Source organism: Anser brachyrhynchus (assembly GCF_964034855.1).
Source record: "Anser brachyrhynchus genome assembly, chromosome: Z".
NCBI lineage: Eukaryota > Metazoa > Chordata > Aves > Anseriformes > Anatidae > Anser > Anser brachyrhynchus.
The window spans coordinates 52,338,480-52,360,631 of NC_137697.1; the positions used below are offsets into that span (position 1 = coordinate 52,338,480).

The window sequence follows — 22,152 nt, forward strand, 5'->3', positions numbered from 1 at the left end:
GCTCACACCCGCGATTTAGAGATCTCAGCCTCGGGTTGAGGCGGAACTATTAACATTCCTACATCCTCTTTCCCTGCTCATTCAGCATCAAACAGCTCTGTTAAATACTACATGCCACACAACCTTTAACGCCTTCAACAATCCTTTTAACACTTCCTTTATCTTCCTCCAGCCTGTACTTTTCTAATGCCAACACCAAAGGCTCAGTCAGGGGCCGACTTAATTCCAAACCTTTTCCCTCCAACATGCTGAAACAACATATCACTATACAACATTTCATCCTATTTTCCTTCTCTCCTCAAAAACATTAATTGCAAGACACTGTTATAGTCGATTGACCCATAAAGTGGCCATTTAGTTTATATAGTGGCCACCATTGATTGCAATACTTAGTGAAAGTCCTCTTGCTTTCTGTGCCCCCATTTCTAACAATATCCTTCCAATGTGCCACTATGCACCCAAGGAGGCTTTTCTTTTTTTTTTTTTAGGACGCCTTTTTTTTTGGATTTTCCCCTTTTCCTTGATTTCCCATTCCCTTTTATTTATTTATATTAGTTACTGTCCCTTGTTTCAATTTCCACGCAAACCTTTTTATTGCAGGTTTTTACTATCTTTTCCTAATCTTCTTCCCAAATGTCCCAATTCTCTGGGATTAAACTCTTCTTTCCACATACAAACTTTACTATTTCAGATTATTAATGAGCCCCATTCCAATCATAAATCCGCAGGACTTCGGAAAAACACCTGAAGCACTCAGCCTTCTGTCTTCTAGACAAACAATAACACCTTTTCCACAAAATTTACATTTCAATAAGACCGAATTTCAAGCCAAATGCTAATTTTTCTCATGCACTTTGTTAGTAAGCCTACACAAAACAAGGAATCACTCCTGTGTATCCGTCAAGATGGGGGTTTAAAAAGGTATTGAGGCCTAAATAAATTCGCTCTCCCCCTTCTTACCAAATTCCCAGGGCTCAGGCCCGAACCACCAAAGAAGTGACTCTCCGTTCTACCACTTTGATAATCAGTCAGCCCCCCTCCCCCGATACTTGGGAAACTGAGTGAACACCACCGCGAATATACCCAAACTTCTAAACTGTTACTTAGATAATGCTCCCACCTTCCTCCTTGACACAGTCAAAACATTTAAGAACAAAACAGGATTACAAGATGCACCACCGGGGGTGGATTGTTAGGATATAGAGGTGGTAGGTTATCCAATGACTCCCATTCATCATCTTTTTCTTTTTCCTTTTTTTTTTTTTTTATTTTTTATTTTTTTGTTCTCTTCTTCGTCAAACTTCTCGTCTGCTTTTAGTGTAAATATTGAGGCTGGAAAAGGACGTGAGATCCTGATCCATAATCCTGCATAATCACTTTCCTCCTGGCTAAAAGGTTCCTTTGAATTAACATGTATATTTAAGGCCTGGCAAACCCAGTCTTCAAAGGATCCGAAAACGGGCCAAAAGACATGTGGTCTTAAAGGCTCCTTTGGCCATTCTGTCATACAATACTGAACCATTTTTAATTTACTTTTTCCCTTTTCTGGGGCCCCTATCGTTCCAATTTCTAATCATTATCCCTAATGGACTTTCTGGTGGTATGTCTGGTAATTTGCTCCCTTTTCTCTGGTCCCGGGTCTTCAATTTTGTCTGACCCATCTAGGAATTTTACTGTGGCAATTCCTACAGCCCTTGGTTGCCTTAGTGAGAGTGTCTTGCAGGGGGTTTAGGACCTATCACCCACCCACGAATCCTATAGGAATCGCTTCGGTCCTTCACCGGCCAAGTCCCTCGCGGGAGATTGGAACCGCGGTTAGAAGACCTCCACAATCGCTTCGGAACTACGTTCCGTCTCAGTCACACTCTCACACACACAGGCAACCGAAACCCACCCAACCGAACGGTATACGCCTTAAATACTTACGACTCCGTCGTCTTCGTTCGGATCTTCGCGCGCAGAATTACGGGCAAAATATAGTGCTGCAGCCGGCAAAGGGAGCTCATAAAAAAATCTAAATCTTTGCTTGCCCTTATTCAGGTTCAAGATGGTGTTAGCCCTGACCTGACTCGAACAGGAGCCACCAAATGGTGGGGGCGCCCCTCCTAGATCAAGTCAGAATTCAGGAACCAAGACCATCTCGGACGAGCCCCCAATTGTTATAAATGACTGAGTCCCAAATAGGATTACAATCAAAGTTTACAATTTATTAAATGAATAGAGGCAAGCAAACAGCGCTGGGTGCGCCGGGAGTCTCTGCTCCACCGGGACGCACACCTGTTACGTAAGGCGGCTGGTTTTTATGCTCCTAGGCTAATACATATTCATTACTACTTCTAGAAGAGGCAGGGTTATTATAATTGGTTTCCCGAATCCGAAGTCCTCCCAGGTGCGCCTGCTTATCAGTCTCTGTTAGTTTCTCGGGGGCCGCTCGGACAGGGAGGCTCATATTCTTCCTCCTTATCTAGTGGTCTCTTGGCCGGCTGTCAGAAGTTACTGCACATTCGTGCAAAGTCAGCAGTTTTTCTCCGAAGAAATCCCTTTGTTCTCTTCTCGCCTAAACCCAGGCCTCAATGTTAACCCTTCAAAACCCCTTAGTGGCACGAATTGCTGGACCATTTCTTACAAATCTCACAGCACTTTTTGACACCATTGGCTACGGGTTACCTCTTAAGTATTTGAAGATTTCAGTAGGGCTGACTGATTTAGATGTGGATAGGTTTAAATCACACTTGTCAATGTGCTATTAATGTTGAACCACAGCCATTTTTTTCCCTAGACCTCTTAATACGCTAGGCAGTCCCAGGAAGCGTAAAACTTTGACCCGTGCTCTCCAGCATTTGCGTACTGCACTTTCTGTAGGTTCCTTATTCTCTAATCAGAATTCTGACAATCTCCTCAACAGCATACAGATAGAAAATCCACAGACCCAGATAAAACAGGCTCCCATCCGCTTGTATGATTGTCAGACATGCATTCTTTTATATTAACTGCTCTTGTCTTACTCCCTTCAGATGAAACATAAATAACTTCAGCTGACTTCTAAACTCTACAGACAGCTCTGGTGTTGCTGTGTGATGGAATATGATTTTTCCTTACAAGCCACCAATTATTTCCATGTCTTTTCTGGACCTTGGGATCTCTTTTGGGAGCTACATTACTCAGACAAATACAAGAAGGCTGAGATCACCACTGCCTCAACATAATGCAAAGTTTAAGGCCTTTATGACAACCAGTTTGCAAATGAATGCAGCCCCATCTTCTCAGCGTTTTGAGACAGATGACTACCCAACACTGAACTGTCTCAAGGTTTCAAACTGAGACAGCTTTGTAGAAATAATAGAAAAATTTCATTACAATTGGCCTAGCATGGAATTTATTCTTAAAAAGTTTGCTAGAATATACTTGTAGGCTTCAAAACTAGTACATCATCATTTGAACACTCCTTCATCTACACGATATTCTCCAGAAATACCAAACTTTTAGTCCTGGCAGTTAGAGCTAATCAGTCGTATTAGCTAATCAAATTCCCTGATCAGTCACATGAAGTCTGTTGGTGACATCTGTTCTGAGCTCTACAGCACTGGTCAGCTACTGACTTGCGGAAATCAGACTCTATCTAGAACCTCAGAATGGTTATAAAGCAGGTCTGTTTATTCGGCGCTGCGCACCCACGCCGGGCACAAGGGGGATAGCTCCACCTAACTTGCGCACCAACAGTTGCAGGGAGTCCTATCTGGAGCTTTCTCTGGACTCGCCATGGATACATAGACTTCAGAGCTTAAGATGTTACTTTGATTTCCATTTTCCCTTGTTCCAAAGAAACTTTTGCATCCAATTTTTCCAGCACGTCCCTTCCTAAGAAGAGCCTAAGCAAATTGGGTAAGTAGAAAAACGGATGGATTCCCATCATTTTTTCCCCAATTCCAATCTTGAGCACTGCCAAAAAAAAAAAAAAAAAAAAAAAGCCTTTTCCTTTTGGCCAGTTGCTCTGGTAGAACTAAGCATTTATCCCGGGATATTCAGTTTTTCAACATTGTATAAGCCTTCCTGCTCTCACTTCCCTCCGTTTTTCATTTCTTTTCTTCCTAAGACACCCGTGAAAAACTTAAGAAACCTCCTGGTCAATAACTTTCTTCAGACAGCGTCAATGATATCACAGCAACCCAGACTTATTTAACTTTTTCTTTAAAATAGCTAACACAGATTCTGTATCATTCTCACACAGACCAGGAAAAAGAGAACGTGCAGAGGCCCTCACCCATACATTGCATCTGTCACTCTGTGCAGCTACATCACTGAGCAAAAGTACCAAACTTAATGCTTGTGAAAGGACTTTACACAAACTACAGTATACTAAAACGAAGTATTCACAATAAAAACACATCTTTTGCCTCAGCCAAGCATCAAACCACTTACAGAAGGGCATGGGCCCTCTCTATGCACCTCAAGGTGGGATCCACAAATCCTCACGTGATTTCATCACATCCAGCATGCTTCTCTGTCCCTCCTAGCTAAACCTGCACAGAGGCAGCTGCTCCCAAATTGCCATGGTGACATCACTCAGTTCTGTTTCTGAAGTCGTCACCGTAGGGGCCTTGCAATGACAACAGAACACTCTCTGTTGCTAATGCGTATGTCTCAGAAACAATTAGAGAAGTGCCACTATCCCCAAGTTGACTTTAATTAGAGTAGTTCCAAAATTATTCTCTGCTACCATACATCCGTGGAAGGTGTGAGATAAATCTTGTCCTTCAGCAAGGATTAAAGACAAAAGGAGCTTGATTGTGATACGTTCCCCTTACTTCCAGAGCTGTTGACTTTTTATTTCCGTGTAAGAAAAAAGAAGGTGAAATCAACAATTCTCTTCCTCCGAGTTGGGAATATGAAATAACCTCAATTATCCAGGAAGCCTTAAAAAGGAAACTATATTTTTCCTTGTTAAACACCTTGTTTCTTCTGAAAAATTTTCCAGTACTTTGCGGCTGTGGTGGTTTTAATCGTGTGGGCAGCCGAGTTCCACCACAGCCACTCTCTCACTCTCCCTCCTGAAAGAGAAAGGGGAAGAAGCAGGTGGTGAGCAATTGCATTGTGCATCACTTTTTTCATACACATTATTATTATTAATACTATTATCATTATCACTATTATTATTGTTATTATTATTTTCCTGTCTTAATAAGCTGTCTTTATCTCAACTCACGGGCTTCACTTTCCCGTTTCTCTCCCCCATCCCAGAGAGGGAGGGGGGAGGGTGAGCGAACGGCTGTGTGGTGTTTAGCTGCCAGCTGGGTTAAACCACAACAGTCCTTTTGGCGCCCAACATGGGGCTCGAAGGGTTGACATATCGACAGATTTGACCAGAGTGTGTTAAACTACAATTGGTATAAGTATTGGACCTGCTTAATAGTTGCTAGTCACAATGTTGGTTGCCTTAATCTCCAGTCTGCTGTGCCTGTTTTCCAAATTGAGTTTTTTAGCACGTTACTTTCTGTATGTGCTCCCTGTTGCACTGTTTATCCTTTCTGGGCCCTGGTTTAAGATTGTTATGGTACTGTGCGGTGTAACAATGGCTTATGGAATGATGAAATTTCTGGTCATGACTCTAACCTGGTATTTGTACTCAGCACTGTCGTCGACTCTATACTTTGGAAGCCATGTCTCAGAAACTATTAGCAATTACACCTATTGCCTTTTTTCATCAGGGAGCCAAGCCGTGGAGGGGACAGGGGAAGACATTTTTCCCTACCTGTTCACTCTCCCTTTCTCCTTCACCACCCTCTTATCCCCCGAGCTAGTTATGGTGGTTCTCCGAGATGTTGAATATCCTTGGGATACTCAGACCAGCCTGCTCTTGTTGTTATGTCTCCTGAATGCGCTTCAGGTTTTGTTGAGGGTTAGACAACTACTTAGGAATCTCATCCAGAGATCTGTCTTGAGGCGGGATAGTTGCGAGTGGCACGGAGTGTGGGAGGATATGGGCAGGTTTCTAGAGCAGTGGTCACCTCCAGTGTTTTGGACATTCACCCCTGAACAACTGCAAAATCCTAAAAAGCTGGCAGAATGCTTGAAAAAAAGGCGTCATGACTCTGGCAGTTCCAAAGTGACACAAAACACTGTAGCGTGCTGGGGTCTGGCTTGTGCCTATCGAGCTGCAATTGATGCTACTATCAACCTAGTGACAGACCCTGCAGCCGCTCCAGCTCCCACAGCTGTTCCAGCTCCTGCAGCCGCTCCAGTTCCAGCTCCTGCAGCCGCTCCAGTTCCAGCTCCTGCAGCTGTCCCAGTTCCCTGCAGCCGTCCCAGTTCCAGCTCCTGCAGCCGTCCCAGTTCCAGCTCCTGCAGCCACTCCAGCTCCTGCAGCTGCTCCCACTCCTGTGGCTGGGTCAGAGAAGTGAGCTGTAGCAGTCCAAGTTGCCCCTGCAGAGGGTATTCCAAGCCCTGTGGCAGACCCTGTGGCTGGGTCAGAGAAGCGAGCTGTAGCAGTGCAAGTTGCCCCTGTAGACAAGGTGAAAAAATGGTATACTCAGGTCGTTTAGAACGCAGACAGTCTTCTGCTAGGTCTGGGTATAGAGAAGACGAGGCTGGGCCATCAAATGTGCAGGAGGATGAAGATGAGGATGGGGATGTCGAAAAATCAACAGTAACTACCTGAACCCTATACCAGCGTGAGCTACGAGACGTGCGAAAAGATTTTGGTCGCTGTACAGGTGAGCAGCTTGTCACCTGGCTGCTCCAGTGCTGGGACACCGGAGCCAATTGTGTGGAATTAGAGGGCAGGGAAGCCAGGCGGCTGGGATCCCTTGCTAGGGACGCATGCATTGACAAAGCAATTGAAGATGGAGCACGATCTCACAGCCTCTGGAGGCATCCCCTGTCAGCTGTGAAGGAAAGGTATCCCTTCAAGGAAGAACTTGTATGTCTACCAGGCAAGTGGACCACCATGGAGAAGGGAATTCAGTACCTGAGGGAATTAGCCGTACGGGAAGTAATTTATAAGGACCTAGACGGCGCACAAACATCCACAGATCCAGATGAAGTCCAGGGTACACGACCCATGTGGCAGAAGTTTGTACGGAGTGCACCAATCTTCATATGCCGGCTCATTGGCAATAATAACCTGGAAAGAGAATGAGGGACCCACAGTGGATGAAGTGGCTAAACAACTCTGGCAGTACGAAGAAAGTCTCTCCTCTTCCCTACAGGCCTGCGTCTCAGCTGTGGAGAAACTCTCTGAAGAGTTCCACCAACTCAAAGAGAATTTATCTTCCCCTCCACCTGAACGCACCAGTGTCCACCAGCTAAAAGAGAATACTTTGGAGAAACTTTCTGAAGAGGTCCGCCGACTTAAAGAGAGTTTATTTTCCTCCCCACCTGTACAAACCAGTGTCTCAGCTATTAGGGGTAAACGTTCATCTGTGCAAGGAAGACAATATGGTGGGCACACCCCCCGCGCCACCCTGTGGTTTTACCTACGTGAGAAAATGGGATGGAAAATCTACTGCGACCCTAGAGGCACGGGTACGTGAGTTGCAAAAGAAAACAATTGGGAAAAAGGGGTTCTCTGAAAGGTTTGCTGTTCCAACTTCCAGCAGGCAGTCCTTTAAACACAGAAACGAAGATTCTGACCAGGACTAGAGGGGCCCTGCCTCCAGCCAGGGGGAGGAAAGGGACAACCGAGATTATTGGACTGCGTGGATTCGATGGCCTGGCACGTCAGATGCACAGAAGTATAAGGCTTTAGCAGACACCGGTGCACAATGTACTCTAATGCCATCAAGCTGTAAAGGGCCAGAGCCCATCTGTATTTATGGTGTGACGGGGGGATCCCAGCAGATAACTGTATTGGAGGCTGAAGTGAGTCTAACCGGTAATGAGTGGCAAAAGCACCGTATTGTGACTGGCCCGGATGCTCCATGCATCCTTGGCATAGACTATCTTAGAGGAGGATATTTCAGGGACCCAAAAGGGTTCCGCTGGGCTTTTGGCATAGCTGCCTTAGAGACAGAGGACATTAAACAGCTGTCTACTTTGCCCGGTCTCTCAGAGGACCCTTCTGTTGTGGGGTTGCTGAGGGTTGAAGAACAGCAAGTGCCAATCGCTACCACAACTGTGCACCGGCGGCAATATCGCACCAACCGAGACTCCCTGATTCCCATCCATAAGCTAATTCGTCAACTGGGAGCGCAGGGGCAAACCCATCTGGGCTGCTGCATTGTGGCAAGATATTGCTGCCCGGGTAGAGAACCTGGTTGTAAAGGTACGCCATGTAGATGCTCATGTGCCCAAGAATCGGGCTACTGAAGAACATCAAAACAACCAGCAGGTGGATCAGGCTGCTAAGACTGAAGTGGCTCAGGTGGACCTGGACTGGCAACATAAAGGTGAATTATTTATAGCCCGATGGCCCATGACACCTCAGGCCATCAAGGTAGAGATGCAACCTACAGATGGGCTCGTGATCGAGGGGTGGACCTGACCATGGACACTATAGCACAGGTTATTCATGACTGTGAAACATGTGCTGCAATCAAGCAAGCCAAACGGTCAAAGCCTCTTTGGTATGGAGGACGATGGCTGAAATATAAATATGGAGAGGCCTGGCAGATTGATTACATCACACTCCCTCAAACCCGCAACGGCAAGCGCCACGTATTTACGATGGTGGAAGCAACCACCGGATGGCTGGAAACATATCCTGTGCCCCATGCCACCGCCTGGAACACTATCCTGGGCCTTGAAAAGCAAGTCCTATGGCGACATGGCACCCCAGAGAGAATTGAGTCAGACAACGGGACTCATTTCCGAAACAACCTTATAGACACTTGGGCCAAAGAACATGGTATCGAGTGGGTGTATCACATCCCCTATCATGCACCAGCCTCTGGAAAAGTTGAACGATACAATGGACTGTTGAAGACTACACTGAAAGCAATGGGTGCTGGGACATTCAAAAATTGGGATACGCATTTGGCAAAGGCCACCTGGTTAGTCAATACTAGGGGATCTGCCAACCGAGCTGGACCTGCCCAATCAAACCTGTTACGCACTGTAGAAGGGGATAAAGTTCCTGTAGTGCACGTAAGAAACATGCTGGGTAAAACAGTCTGGGCTACTCCTGCCTCAGGAAAAGGCAAACCCATTCGTTGAATTGCTTTTGCTCAGGGACCTGGATGCACTTGGTGGGTAATGCAAAAGAAGGGAGGTCCGGTGTGTACCTCAAGGGGATTTAATACTGGGTGAGAATAGCCCATGAGTTGAATGTTAATTATTATATAATAATAATTAATAAGTATTTATAAAATATTATATAAAATATATAATATATAAAATATAAAATATTAATATATAATAATTAATAATAATAATAAGAATGCCTTATTCTCTTGATATCTAAGGAGGTAAATAAATCCAAGGTTGGAACTTATATTTTATATTTAACATTTATTTGACCATTTTATTTATGGTAGCACTCCCCTCCCATTCCCTCCCTCCCCTCCACTCCCTTGCCCTATGATCCCCTCCCCTACGCTCCCCTCCCCTACACTCTCCTCCCCTACACTCCCCTACATGTCCCTTCAGTACCCTACCCACCCCTCCCTTCCCTTCCCCTCCCTTCCCCTCCCTTCCCTTCCCTTCCCTTCCCTTCCCTTCCCTTCCCTTCCCTTCCCTTCCCTTCCCTTCCCTTCCCTTCCCTTCCCTTCCCTTCCCTTCCCTTCCCTTCCCTTCCCTTCCCTTCCCTTCCCTTCCCTTCCCTTCCCTTCCCTTCCCTTCCCTTCCCTTCCCTTCCCTTCCCTTCCCTTCCCTTCCCTTCCCTTCCCTTCCCTTCCCTTCCCTTCCCTTCCCTTCCCTTCCCTTCCCTTCCCTTCCCTTCCCTTCCCTTCCCTCCCGTCTTCTCCTCCTCTCTGCTCTCTTCTCTCCTGTCTTCTCCTTTCTTTCATAAATTTGAATGCAGAACAGGGAGAAGCGTAACTTCAAATTGCTTCAGTTGTTCTCGTAGCTTGTATCACTAGCTGATTCATGGGAATCCATCAGCAGTAATCATAAGCGTTCCGGCTGCTGTCTTACTAGTCAAAGAACAGTCTCAAACTGGGAATCGCCGACTTCTTTCTGTAGCTCGGACAGTTGGTTTTCAATTCCACCCTGCCTTGGCCATGTCCTCTTGCTATGTCCCCACCTACAGTGCAGTTCTGCTTAGAAGTAGAAGCACGGTTTTGAAGTAGTTCCACTACTTCCATTTTCAATGAAACTTGGCTTGGCTATCCAAGTGGTTTCTGTAAAGAGAACACAATCAAGAGATTTTGGTTAGAAACAACTAACTGAGCAGTTCCTTTCCACATGGGCAATGAATATTTACCCTTTCCTAATGGAGACTACAGTGTAAGAGATAATGACAGATCATTCAGAGAGCTTTGAAATAGCCCTTGGGGATGCTTAGTCCAGAGGAACAGAGTAAATCTGCCTAAAGTACACCATGGGATCACTCTGAATTACTTCCTAACAGAAGCATGTCCTTACTATGTCTGATATGGTGGCTTCAGCTGGTTTTGGGCTTCTTTTTCACCTAATACCTAAATTAAGCTAAGAGTTCTAAATGAAGATGGAAAGATTGAGAAATATAGAAATCACTGATGAAAAGTGCTTTGAGAACTTTGGCCATTAGCCCTGGAAAGCATCAAAGTACTGTCCTACGAAGCAAATACCTTATTCTCTTGATATCTAAGGAGGTAAATAAATCCAAGGTTGGAACATTAAGGATAGGTTAGAAAAGTAAACACTAAAAACAAGTTAAGGAGAAGACCAAGTAAGCAATTGCAATGCCTATGGGGTAACTGCAGGGTTAGGCAAAGAACTATTGTGCAATGAAATCTTGTTATAAAAGAAATATGTGAATTTTTACTGTTTTTACTTTGTTGAGCTATATTTGGAAGGGAGTGAATCTATCAGGATTAGATATCTAATTTAGAAATAAAAGTTGGTTTCTCTTTCCTTTTGAGTTCAGTTTGCTCTGGCCGAACTGCATTTAATGTACTTAGGGCTCTGGGGAGGCCTCATTGCAGTCTTCCAGCACCTAAAGAGGGCCTACAGAAAAGCTGGGGAGGGACTCTTTGTCAGGAAGGAAAGGGGAAATGGCTTTAAACTAAACAAGGGTAGGCTTAGATTAGATATAAGGAAGAAATTCTTTACTCTGAAGGTGATGAGGCAGTGGAACGGGTTTCCCAGAGAAGCCATGGATGCCCCATCCCTGGAGGTGTTCAAGGCCAGGCTGGATGGGACTTTGGGCAACCTGGCCTGGTGGGAAGTGTCCCTGCCCATGGCAGGGGGGTTGGAACTGGTCTTTAAGGTCCCTTCCAACCCAAACCATGCTCTGATTCTGTGATTCTATGATGTTACATCATCCTGCAAAGATGCAATAATAAAAATAGAAGGTATATAAAGCATTTTTATTTGTTTTGTGGAATTCCATTTGCCTCACCAAACACATCAACCACGTATCCTTCCAAAAGATGCTAAATTCAACGAAGTTCATCTTCAATTGCTTTTACTTGACTGTGTCATGGGATTGTGTATTTGTGCTGGGTCTGGCTGGGGGGGTGAGTCACCTTTCCCTGCAGCAACCCATACAGTGCTGTGCTCTGCACTCGTAGCTAGAACAGCAGTGGTATCACACCAGTGTTGTGTCTGCTGCTGAGCAGCGCTGGTGCCACATCAGGACTCCCTCCAACACCCCCAAGAGCCAGCAGGCTGGGGGTGGGCAAGAGATGGGGAGGGGACATGGCCATAGCAGCTGACCTAAACTGACCAAAGGGAAATTCCATGCCATGTGGTGTCACACCTAGCAATAAAAGGTAGGGAAGTAGCGGGGGGGTGGGGGTGGGGAGGGTGGTGAGCTCTTGTTAGGAAGACATTCATCCTCCCAAACAACCATTACACTCATGGAGGCCCTGCTTCCTGGGATATGGCCAAACATCGCTCCTTGATGGGAAGTAGAGAGTAATTTCTTTTCTGCTCTCTGTGCTTCCATGCAGCCTTTTTTTTTCCCCCTCTTCCTGTCCAAAGGAACATTTAATTAAAGGAATTAAATTATCCTTATCTCAACCTATGAGGTTTTTCTTTTTCTTTCCAGCATACTTTCTCCTCCCCCTCTTCTTAGGATGGTTAGTGAGAGAGCAGTTGTGGTGGAGTTCAGCTGCCCAGCTGGGTAAAACCACCACAATAGTCAATAGAGGTTTGTTGTTTGTTTGTTTACTTGCTCAGAAACATCTTACTGGTTTATGTGCTAGGAAGAAATCTATTCTTCACAAAGTAGGTGGTTGCACAGCCAAGGGACTCCCTTAGTATTCTCCAGGTGGGTATTCCTTAAGTACTGCTTCATTCCATCACACTGGATGTAGAATCTCTCTGGAAATACCAGACTGATGTTCACTCTGATTACATGCTTGCTAAACTTGCAGTTTACATAAAACACTGTTTCTGAATAATCATGGATTTAGCACCACAACCTTCCCTCTAAGATCTGCTGCAGGAGTGTAACTTCTACAAGATTATCCTTTGTCCATAGACAGATGATTGTTTTAACCTAAAAACCACAATTTAATATACTTCTGTGTACTATCATGAAGTAGAGGAATTAGTAATTTCATTTTATTAAACTTTGTTCTTCCTGCTTTGTGTAAGGAAGTCGATGGAGTTTGAAGTGGGGATTAGGGAGTAAGTGAGGAATTAGTCATACGTCTGTATTGATTTAACTAGACTGTTTAAACAGAAGGCTTGTACAGAGTTAGTAAGACTGGAATGGAAACTCAAGACACTTTCTTAGTCAAACTAAGGAAATGGTGAGGGTTTGACTTGGCAATTAGTCACATCTTCCACTACTTATAAGAATTTTTGTTTGTCAACTATCTTGCTTTGGTTTGAAGAATTTAGTTTTGTTTTAGTATCTTTAGTGGTGACTGAATTATGTTTTCTCACAGGTTTTTCCTCTAAGAATGTTTTTCTTTTTTGATGAGTTTGGAAATGTGTGTGATAAAGGTGAAGAAATGTCCAACTTACACTAGTAGCTGGAGGAACCGTAAGTGCAACCACCCTCATCTGCCCCTGTGAGAAACACTCCGTAGCCAATAACTTAGGCTCAGGCGAGGATCTCAGTGAAGTAGTAATTTATTCGCGATTGCAATGGCGGGCGTCCCACAAGCAGGAGAGCACCTACTAGTCACACAGTAAGGTTTATATACTTCATTACTCGATGACTGGGACCCTCCTGTTTCCCCACTGACTGGGTAAACCAGGTTCACAACCTATCCGATGCTTCACAGACAATACATGGCCTTCAGTTGCCGGCCTGTTAAATTTCAAATTTCTTTTGACTTTTTTTTACTGTTTGAAGTGGTAATGTTTCTTCACTTATCTGACTTGACTTGACACCGTGATTTTTCACCTAACTGTTCTAAGGAGTCTGGTTGTCTGCATTTTACAAGGTCGCCTGCTAAATTTTCTTATCACTACAAGCATATCTCAATGCCCCATTCCTTACCTTTAAAAAATGTAACTCTGCAAAAACAACATTTTCATTCCCACAATTCCCCCCTTTTCTTTTTTTATAAATTGTTGATTTTTGCAAGATTTTTCCCTAAGGTGTAATTTGGTAGGTATCTTCCTCTTCTTCACCTTCTTTGCTTTCCATCTCCTCTAATACCATCCTCTTATCTGAGTAAGGTGGTGGCTCCACGGTCATTTGTTTCAACAGTGCAGTTTCAGTTAACCACTGTACTAGTCCTTTTACACAGGGGATAATGCAACAACCAACGGCTGTCAAAACTCTTGCTACTACGATCAAGGATGTAAATATGCCTAATTTTTCTGCCAATTCACTGGCAATGGTGGTAAACCCTTGCAATGCTCTAGTTACTGTGCCATCCAGGGCAGTATTGTTAGGTATAAAAGTGCAACAATGGTTGCTCAGTTATCACACACACACCTCCTTTCTCCGCAAGCATCATATCTAATGCTAGTCTGTTTTCCCAAGCCATTTTGCTGGTGGCATCTAGTTGTTCAGCGATTCCTCGTATTGCATCCCTTGTAAAATTTACTAATCTCTGCTGATTATAATAAATATAAGTAATCCAATCCACATTCTTATTGATTGTTACCCACCAGAACAGTGACTCAAACCCTGCAGCAATTTGATTGCTGGCTTCCTGTTCATCGGGAACTCCTCTAGGCACCCCAATAGACTCTATGTACGCTCTATCATCAAATGATACTCCTAAGCTTCTTTTACTTCTTCTGGGTATTTGTGATGTTTCTCTTTCAAATGCCAGGGTGAAGGGTATAGCTAATCGAACAAGTGCACAAGTGCCTCCCCAGTTAGATGGTAGGGTGGACCGTAAGGTCTTCCCTCCACAGTACCACCAGAGATCTGCCTTGGGGATTTCAAGTCTTGAGTAGTTTCCCATCAAGTCCTTGGTAGCATTCAAGGTCCTCGTGCACAAGGCAAATTCTCCCAGATGCCGGGTAGCGCTCACACCCTGCCGTGAGAGGCAAGCTGTATGGTTACCTACAGCTGTAGAGAATGCAGGGGGAACCCTGATATTGCTATCATGCAAGGAAGGGAACAGCAAAGAGAGAGAATTATAGGCCTCATTTCTCCAGGCAGTCTTTTCTTGGTACAATGCACTCATACATCGCATCCCCTGGGAATCCTTGGGCCACCCCAATGGGAAGGGCATTATCTGGGCAATCGGTCATCCCGAGGCACAAGCATAGCAATTGCTATGGTTGAGACTCTGGACAGTATATTTGATCCATTCTATCCAGGCATTCACATGCCCATACCCTGTTTCAATCTCAAATGTTTGAACTGCTGCATTTCAAAGAGGGACTCCTGTTTTCTCTCCTGTTTTCTCCTTGAGTTTCTCCCTTTCTCTGATGGCAATAGAGGATCGTTTCCATACAGCTATTCTCAATCTGGCTGTTGGGTCTCTCCCAGTTATTTGTTCTCTCTGCTCAATTGTCGTTGGGCATTTAAATCTCCACAAGCTAACACCTCACAAGCATCAAATATGACAGATTGTGGTACATAACCCTCTGTCACATTCACTCATATTTTTACGGGGTATCCCGTCTTACTATTATCTGGTCATGCCTTTTCCAAGTTGCCAATTGATGAAGGCCTTCTCTGAGGCCTACAATCACTAAAAACAAAATTAATAACTGATTTTTCCCTGTCATTATTTTTAAACCTTAGGTTTCCAAATAATTATCAATGCAAAGAATAAGATGTACACTACTACTATAACAAACCCCCCCTTGGGAGCACTTCAATTCACTATAGGTCTGTCCTTTCTCTCAATCAAAAGTCACACTCACTAGTTACCTGTGAAAATAAAAGGTTAGTTTACGATTGCAAGCTTTTATCCTGCTCAGAGTCTATTATGCGATTTTTCTTTTTGATTTTAACTTTCAACCAGTTTTCTGTAGGAACAGATTCCCAGGTACTAGGGTCGACGGATGCCTTCACTCGAGTATACTGATTCCAACCTTTTTCTGCAGTCCTTACGGCTGTTTCAGCGGTTAGTAATGGTCCTTCCCATTCAGGCCAGAGTTGATACTTTCCAAGTCTGAATCAGGACCCAATTTACCGGGTGATGGTGGTGAATGCGGAATTCCAAAGGTGGGGTTTGAGCTAAAAACCCACGGGTCCTGAGAGATGACAAAGAAGAGGACACCCCAGAATACAGTTCTTAAGAAAACTCTCTTGTTCCGAATTGTGATATCTCATCCCTTCTGCCTAGATAGGGCAATCCGAACAGCATCTCATATGGTGAAATTCCTATATCCTTTCTTGGTGCTGTTTGAACCTGTAGGAGTAAGCATTTTACCCAAGGAAGTTGAGTTTCTAACACTAATTTAGTTAATTGCTTCTTTAATGTCTGGTTCATTCGCTTTACCTTCCCAGAAGAGGAGGGGTGCCAGGGGGTTTAAAAATCCCACTCAATCTCTAAGACCTGCATTAACACTTGAAGTACTTGTGAAGTGAAATGACTTCCTTGATCTGAATCAATGTTTTCAGCTATCCCATATCTAGGGACTATTTGCTCCAGTGATACCTTAGCCACTGTGTTCGCAGTGGCAGATACGGAGGGGAAAGCTTACACCCATCCAGTCACGTGGTCAATTAGGACAAACAAGTACTTAAGTCTCCCTGCTCTAGGTAACTTAGTAAAGTCTACCTGTATACTTTGTAAAGGTCGAATCCCTGGCTCCCGTCCCCCTCTAGGTGAGTTACGAATGACCTTTTTATTTGCCTTTTGACATATGGTACATCCTCTGCATATTTGCTTCACTAAAGTGTATATTCCTACACAGACATACTTTTTTTTAGCACAACATCACACATTGTTTGCACCTCCCAGTGACCCTCTTGAAGAGAAACATCATATTTGCCTCACTGGCGCTTTATTCAGCATTTCTCTCCCATCAGGGAGTATCCATTTTCCCTCAGACTTCGTGGTTCCTGATTCCTTAAAAAAAAAAAAATCTTTCTCTTAAAACCTTTTAGTTCTTTCTTAGTTTTCAACAATTCCCTGAATCCTCTCTGGATTTATTCTCCGTTTTCCCTCAGACATTAGGTGCCTTAAATACCTGATTTCTCTTTCTACATACTGTAATTTATTTTTCAATACGCCCAAGCTTTGCTTTCCGAGAAAGTTGAATAGCTTGTTAGTAGCTTCCTTCACAACTGTTTTCTCCTGTCCTGACAATAAATGATCATCCACATATTTGTAACAGTAATACCTCCTCGGGAGGTTGTAATTGGTCCAAAATCTGTTCTAGAACTTGCCCAAATAAATTGGTGGCCCTGTAAACCCCTGAGGTAAAACTGTCCATCTGTATTTTTGCTTCTGCCCCCATTTCAGGGTCTTTCCAGTCAGAGGTGAATATATCTTTGCTTTCAGGGCCTGAGAGCACTCCATTAATAACACTGTTATTCCAGTCTAACAATTTACTATTTGAATGCCCAATTTCATCATCAAATCCCTTCCCAACAAGTTAGTCCCTGCCTTAGGTACATACAATAATTGCCCAGAGATCATTTTATCCCCTAGTCTCAGCTTGGTATCCCCCAAAGGTGGCACTGTTATCCCAGCCCCTTCTACCCCCACCACTTTTTAGGGTTTCATTAGTTAATTTAATCCCTGACAGTTTACAAGCCAGTGATGACCTAGCTGTCCCAGTGTATTGTGTTCGATGGCAAGGTTCGGGGGGGGGGAATCCAGAAGCCTCCCCATGTCAGATAAGGGACAATTTCATCCCGCCCCAAAAGAGCCCACCGCTGCCCAGAGCCAAGCCATGAGCAACACAGTCTGTGCCTCTGTGAGAGCACATCCAAGAAAACAAACAAACAAACAAAAACCTGCTGCTCAACAGCAGGTGGGAGAGCGAGGAGCGAGAAACCTCCCCGCAGACACCAAAGTCAGCACAGAAGGAGAGGGAGGAGGTGCTCTAGGCGAGGGAGCTGAAGTCCCCTGCGGCCTGTGGAGAAGCCCCTGGTGGAGAAGGCTGCCCCCCCCTCCCCCCCCTCCTTCTCGGTACTTGGGAAACTGACCAAACACCACAGCAAATATACCAAAACTTCTAGATGGTTACTTAGATAATGCCTACATCCTCTTTCCCTGCTCATTCAACTTTCCCAACTCATTCAAAAAATAGCTCTGTCAAACATTACATACCACACCTTTAACACCTTCAATAACCCTTTTTAACACTTCTTGCTGTCTTTCTCCAGCCTGTACTTTCCCATTTTCCTTCTCTCCTCCTATTCTTTCCTTGTCTGCCATTTCTTAATCTCTCTTCCTCTTCTTTCCATCCTGGCCCTGACTCCTGAAAATTTTCTTCCTCTTTCTCCAACCCTCTGCCTGACTACCTGCTACACTGTCAATACCATTAGTTTCACTCTCTGCTTTTCCTTCTCATCTCCCCTACTGACACACACCTTCAGGGCCTCCCGCAGGAGGGCCCCACAGTGACTGTTCACTACATCCCCCCACCTTCTGGAGCTTTTTCTGTGTATCTTGCGAGTCTTTAATCACAAAATGAACTTTCAAGAGCTCTTGGGATACCGGGTCCTCGGGATTCATCCACGAGTACTTTCTCATTCTGACCCCAAGTCTCTTGTATGATTTCTGTGTTGCACACTATTATTATTCCAGCCAGGACTGGCAAGTGGGCACCCCTGCCCTGCCGGTATTACCCCCGGTCCTGGAGGATGAGCTCTTTCCCATTTTTGTATAGCAACTCTCCTCCTGATCATTCCCATTTCTTTCCCTGTGTTATAAATGACTGAGTCCCAAATAGGATTACAATCAGAGTTTACAATTTATTAAACGAATAGAGGCAAGCAAACAGCGCTGGGTGCGCCGGGAGTCTCTGCTCCACCGGGACGCACACCCGTTACGTAAGGCATCTACTTTTTTATACTCCTAGGCTAATACATATTTATTACTACTTCTAAAAGAGGCGAGGTTATTATAATTGGTTTCCCGAATCCGATGTCGCCTGCTTATCAGTCTCTGTTACTTTCTCAGGGGCCGCTCGAACAGGGAGACAGGAAGGCTCTTATTTTTCCTCCTTATCTAGTGGTCCAGGGAGACAGGGAGACAGGAAGGCTCTTATTCTTCCTCCTTATCTAGTGGTCTCTTGGCCGGCTGTCAGAAGTTACTGCACATCCGTGCAAAGTCAGCAGTTTTTCTCCGAAGAAATCCCTTTGTTCTTTTCTCGCCTAAACCCAGGCCTCAATGTTAACCCTTCAAAACCCCTTAGTGGCACGAATTGCTGGACCATTTCTTACAATTCCTCCTTTTTTTTTTTTTTTTAATCATCAATTCGTGTCCCTCCTTCAACCTTTGTCAGTAACAATTGGATTTCATCAGTCAGTTCTCGGGGTGTCCACTTCTTAAGCATCATTATCGACACGTCACCTTTTCTCTCCACTGAAGTCATCACAAATTGGGTGCTATTTATTACTCGCCGTATCAACAACGTAAAGCAAGGTATCATACAAGGTATAAACAATAATGTCATTACACCACATAAAAATAAAAACAGCATCCTTTTAACCCATGGTTCACCAGGCAACCATGAAAAGAAATCCCAATCCATACCCTTCCAAGTTTTGTACTGGGACGTGGGCTAGCTTTCTAATTTCCTTTGTTATCTGCTTGACCACTTTTCCATTATCATCAATCTGTAGACAACAATTAGAATCGTTCAGTTTTCCACATACTCCCCCTTCTTCTGCTAGTAAATAGTCTAAGACCATTCTATGTTGGAATATAGCATTTCTCATTTGAGTGGATTGGTCAGCCAAAAGATCCAAGGCTGTCGCTGTTTGATTTGTTACAACTTCGAGGATAGCTTGCAACCTAATTATTCGGTTCAAATTATAAATAGGTTCTCGGGCTCCTGATATCAACTCATTTGAGTTCCAGGTGGCTGGCCCATAATGCTGTATGATTCTTTCAGGAGGTCATTCATCCTTTCCCCATTTTTGGGCACTATCCCCGGATAAGGAAGTATCAATAGATCGTTTTACTCTGTTCAGGTCATCATATAATCTTATTCCTAAATGATTTCCTTGTGTTTGTGACAATAAAAAGAACAAGGGTCTTATGTACCCCCCATAGCATATTCCCGACCAGTTTCCAGGTAGCCTCTTGTAAGCATGTTTGCCACACACCCAATAATGTCCCTTTAGGGCCCACGTCCCGTTTGGAAAATGACCATCCCATCCATCTTTACCCTTTGGGGCGTGATAATACAGAGTGTCCTTGTTACCGAGTGGTCCTGTTACAATGTCTGCCCCGTTTGTACTCGTATATGCACGCTTCCAAGCTCCCACGTTGGGTTTCCACTTACAGTCACAATTCAGTTCTCTTTGGCGACCTGTCATATTATAAGCCTTTTTCGCCGTCCAATCTTGAGAGTGTGGGAAGCGCCTTCAATCATGGGGTTGGGCCCGCTTTCAGAGCTTGTGTTACCATTCAGCCCTTCAGGGTGATCCAGCTCCTGGAAAAACTAATCACAATTTTATTATGGGTTTAAAAGGTTCTCATGTTATTTTTCTCAGGACAAACTGATCTTGGTGTAGGAGAAGTCCGGTCGAGGCACTCTCACTCGGCGGTCAATACCCATAGGGGTTGCCTCCCTCGGTAGACCATACACGCCGCAGTGGAGGGTCCTACCCCGGTCTTGCCTTCTCCCTTTCCTCCCTTCAGCCTTGTCCTCTTTATCCAGTGCCCTTAATTCATGCAGAACCTCATTGCTGGGATATCAGTTCCTCTTTAGTCTCAGTTTCAGTTCCCCAGGAGTGGACTCAACCCTCCAGGCTTCGGTAGTTATTGGTCCTTTTATTCTGGATGCGTGGGTCCAACCCCTTCTTGCTGTTCTCACAGCTGTTTCAGTAGTAAGTAAAACAAGGTACAGTCCCTCCCATCGGGGGTTCAATGATTCTTCTCTCCAGGTTTTTATTAAGACCTTGTCTCCTGGTTCTATTTTATGAATAGCAAATCCTAAAGGTGGTGTCTGAGTCATCATCCCAATTTCTCTTATCTCCTGTAATCTCCTTCCAATGGTAATTATGTATTTCTGGATACTATGATCCTCAACTACATTGTTCCCTAGGGGCATCCCTTGAGAATAAGGCATACCATATAACATTTCATATGATGATAATCCAGTCTCACTGTGTGGTTTAGTTCTTATGTTTAAAAGTGCCAATGGTAAGCATTTCGTCCAGGGCAGCTGTGTCTCGATCATTAACTTAGCCAATTGTTGTTTTATTGTTTGATTCATCCTTTCTACTTTCCCTGAGCTTTGTGGGTGCCACGGAGTGTGGTATTCCCACTGAATACCTTTCAAGGGGTACATCCTTCAAATCTTTGTGGCTGGCGTATGTTCGATTATTTCCACACAATTGTGTTCCAACGGTCCTTCTTCTGGAACGGTTCCTAGAAATACTGCTGGATATAACAGGTTAGTCGTTTTCAAGGTTATGTCATCTTGTTCAGTTAGGATTGCCTGATATTTCATCATCCGGCTGGGTGATAACCAGTGCCCCCCCCCTTTGTTCCAAAACGGTTGTTACCATATGTGGTCCAAAAACTTCAATATGTTTTCCCATTTGAAGGCAAATAATTTTCTACTATCTTTATCAAGAGGTATGCAAAAGAAGGCATCCTTTAAATCTATCACGGTAAACCATTTATATTTCTCTTTTACAGATGTTAACAATGTGTAAGGATTAGCTACTACCGGGTGAATATCCTTTGTTATTTCATTTATTGCTCTAAGATCTTGTACAAATCTATACTCGCCATTCGGCTTCTTTACTGGAAAAATTGGAGTATTGTATTCCCATTTACATTCTTCCAGAATCTGATATTTGAGAAATTTGTCAATAATTTTCACCATTCCCGTGCCTAGCTTCTATCTTAAGTGGATATTGTTTGATTCAAACAGGTTTGGCTCCTTCCTTTAATTCCACCTTTACCAGTTGTGCCAGTTTCGACTTCCCTGGTACATCTGTTTCCCGTACTGTTGCTATAACTGCATTTTCTACTTCTCTTGGAATATTAACAAAGGGTTTATCTTTGATCATTAGGATTTGGCCTACTTTGGACTCAGGTACCTTCATTATTAATTCTCCGTCCTCAAAGGTTATTGTTGCATCTAATTTGGCTAATAGATCCCGTCCCAAGAGTGGCATCGGGCATTCTGGTACATACTAAAATTTATGGGTTAGTTCCTCACCCCCAAAACGCAAATCAAGGGGTTGTAAGAATGACCATTCTTCCTCTTTCCCTGTGGCTCCAATTATTGTAGTTGTCTTAGTTCCTAATCGTCCTTTTAAACTATTTAACACTGAATATGTTGCTCCTATTACATTTACAGCCTAATTAACACAGAGAAAGAAGCTCCCATAACCAACAAAAAATTCAAGCCTGTCTTCGTTTCCTAGCTTTATTTCAACTAGTGGACCTGCTAGGGTAGATGCCCCAGGTCCCCGTCATTCCTGACTGTTGTAAGTTTGTCCTGCAGCCTAAGACAATTTCTTTCTGATATCAGGGGCCGATTGCCCTGGAAAGAGGCTAG

General features: G+C 44.1%; 1 long non-coding RNA gene across 2 annotated transcripts in view; it reads right to left on the reverse strand.

Annotated features, from left to right (window-relative positions):
- The window catches only part of LOC308185790, a 28,949-nt gene that overhangs the window by 3,739 nt on the left and 3,058 nt on the right, over window positions 1–22,152 (reverse strand). Inside the window, exons 2-4 of one of the 2 annotated variants that reach the window (XR_013943757.1) lie at window positions 20,913–21,020; window positions 18,580–20,076; window positions 1,927–2,549 (exon numbers count right to left, since the gene is read on the reverse strand). This is a non-coding gene — a long non-coding RNA (uncharacterized lncRNA). Of the gene's footprint in view, window positions 1–1,926; window positions 2,550–18,579; window positions 21,021–22,152 lie in introns of both variants that reach the window. The other variant, XR_013943758.1, reaches the window with a different exon arrangement.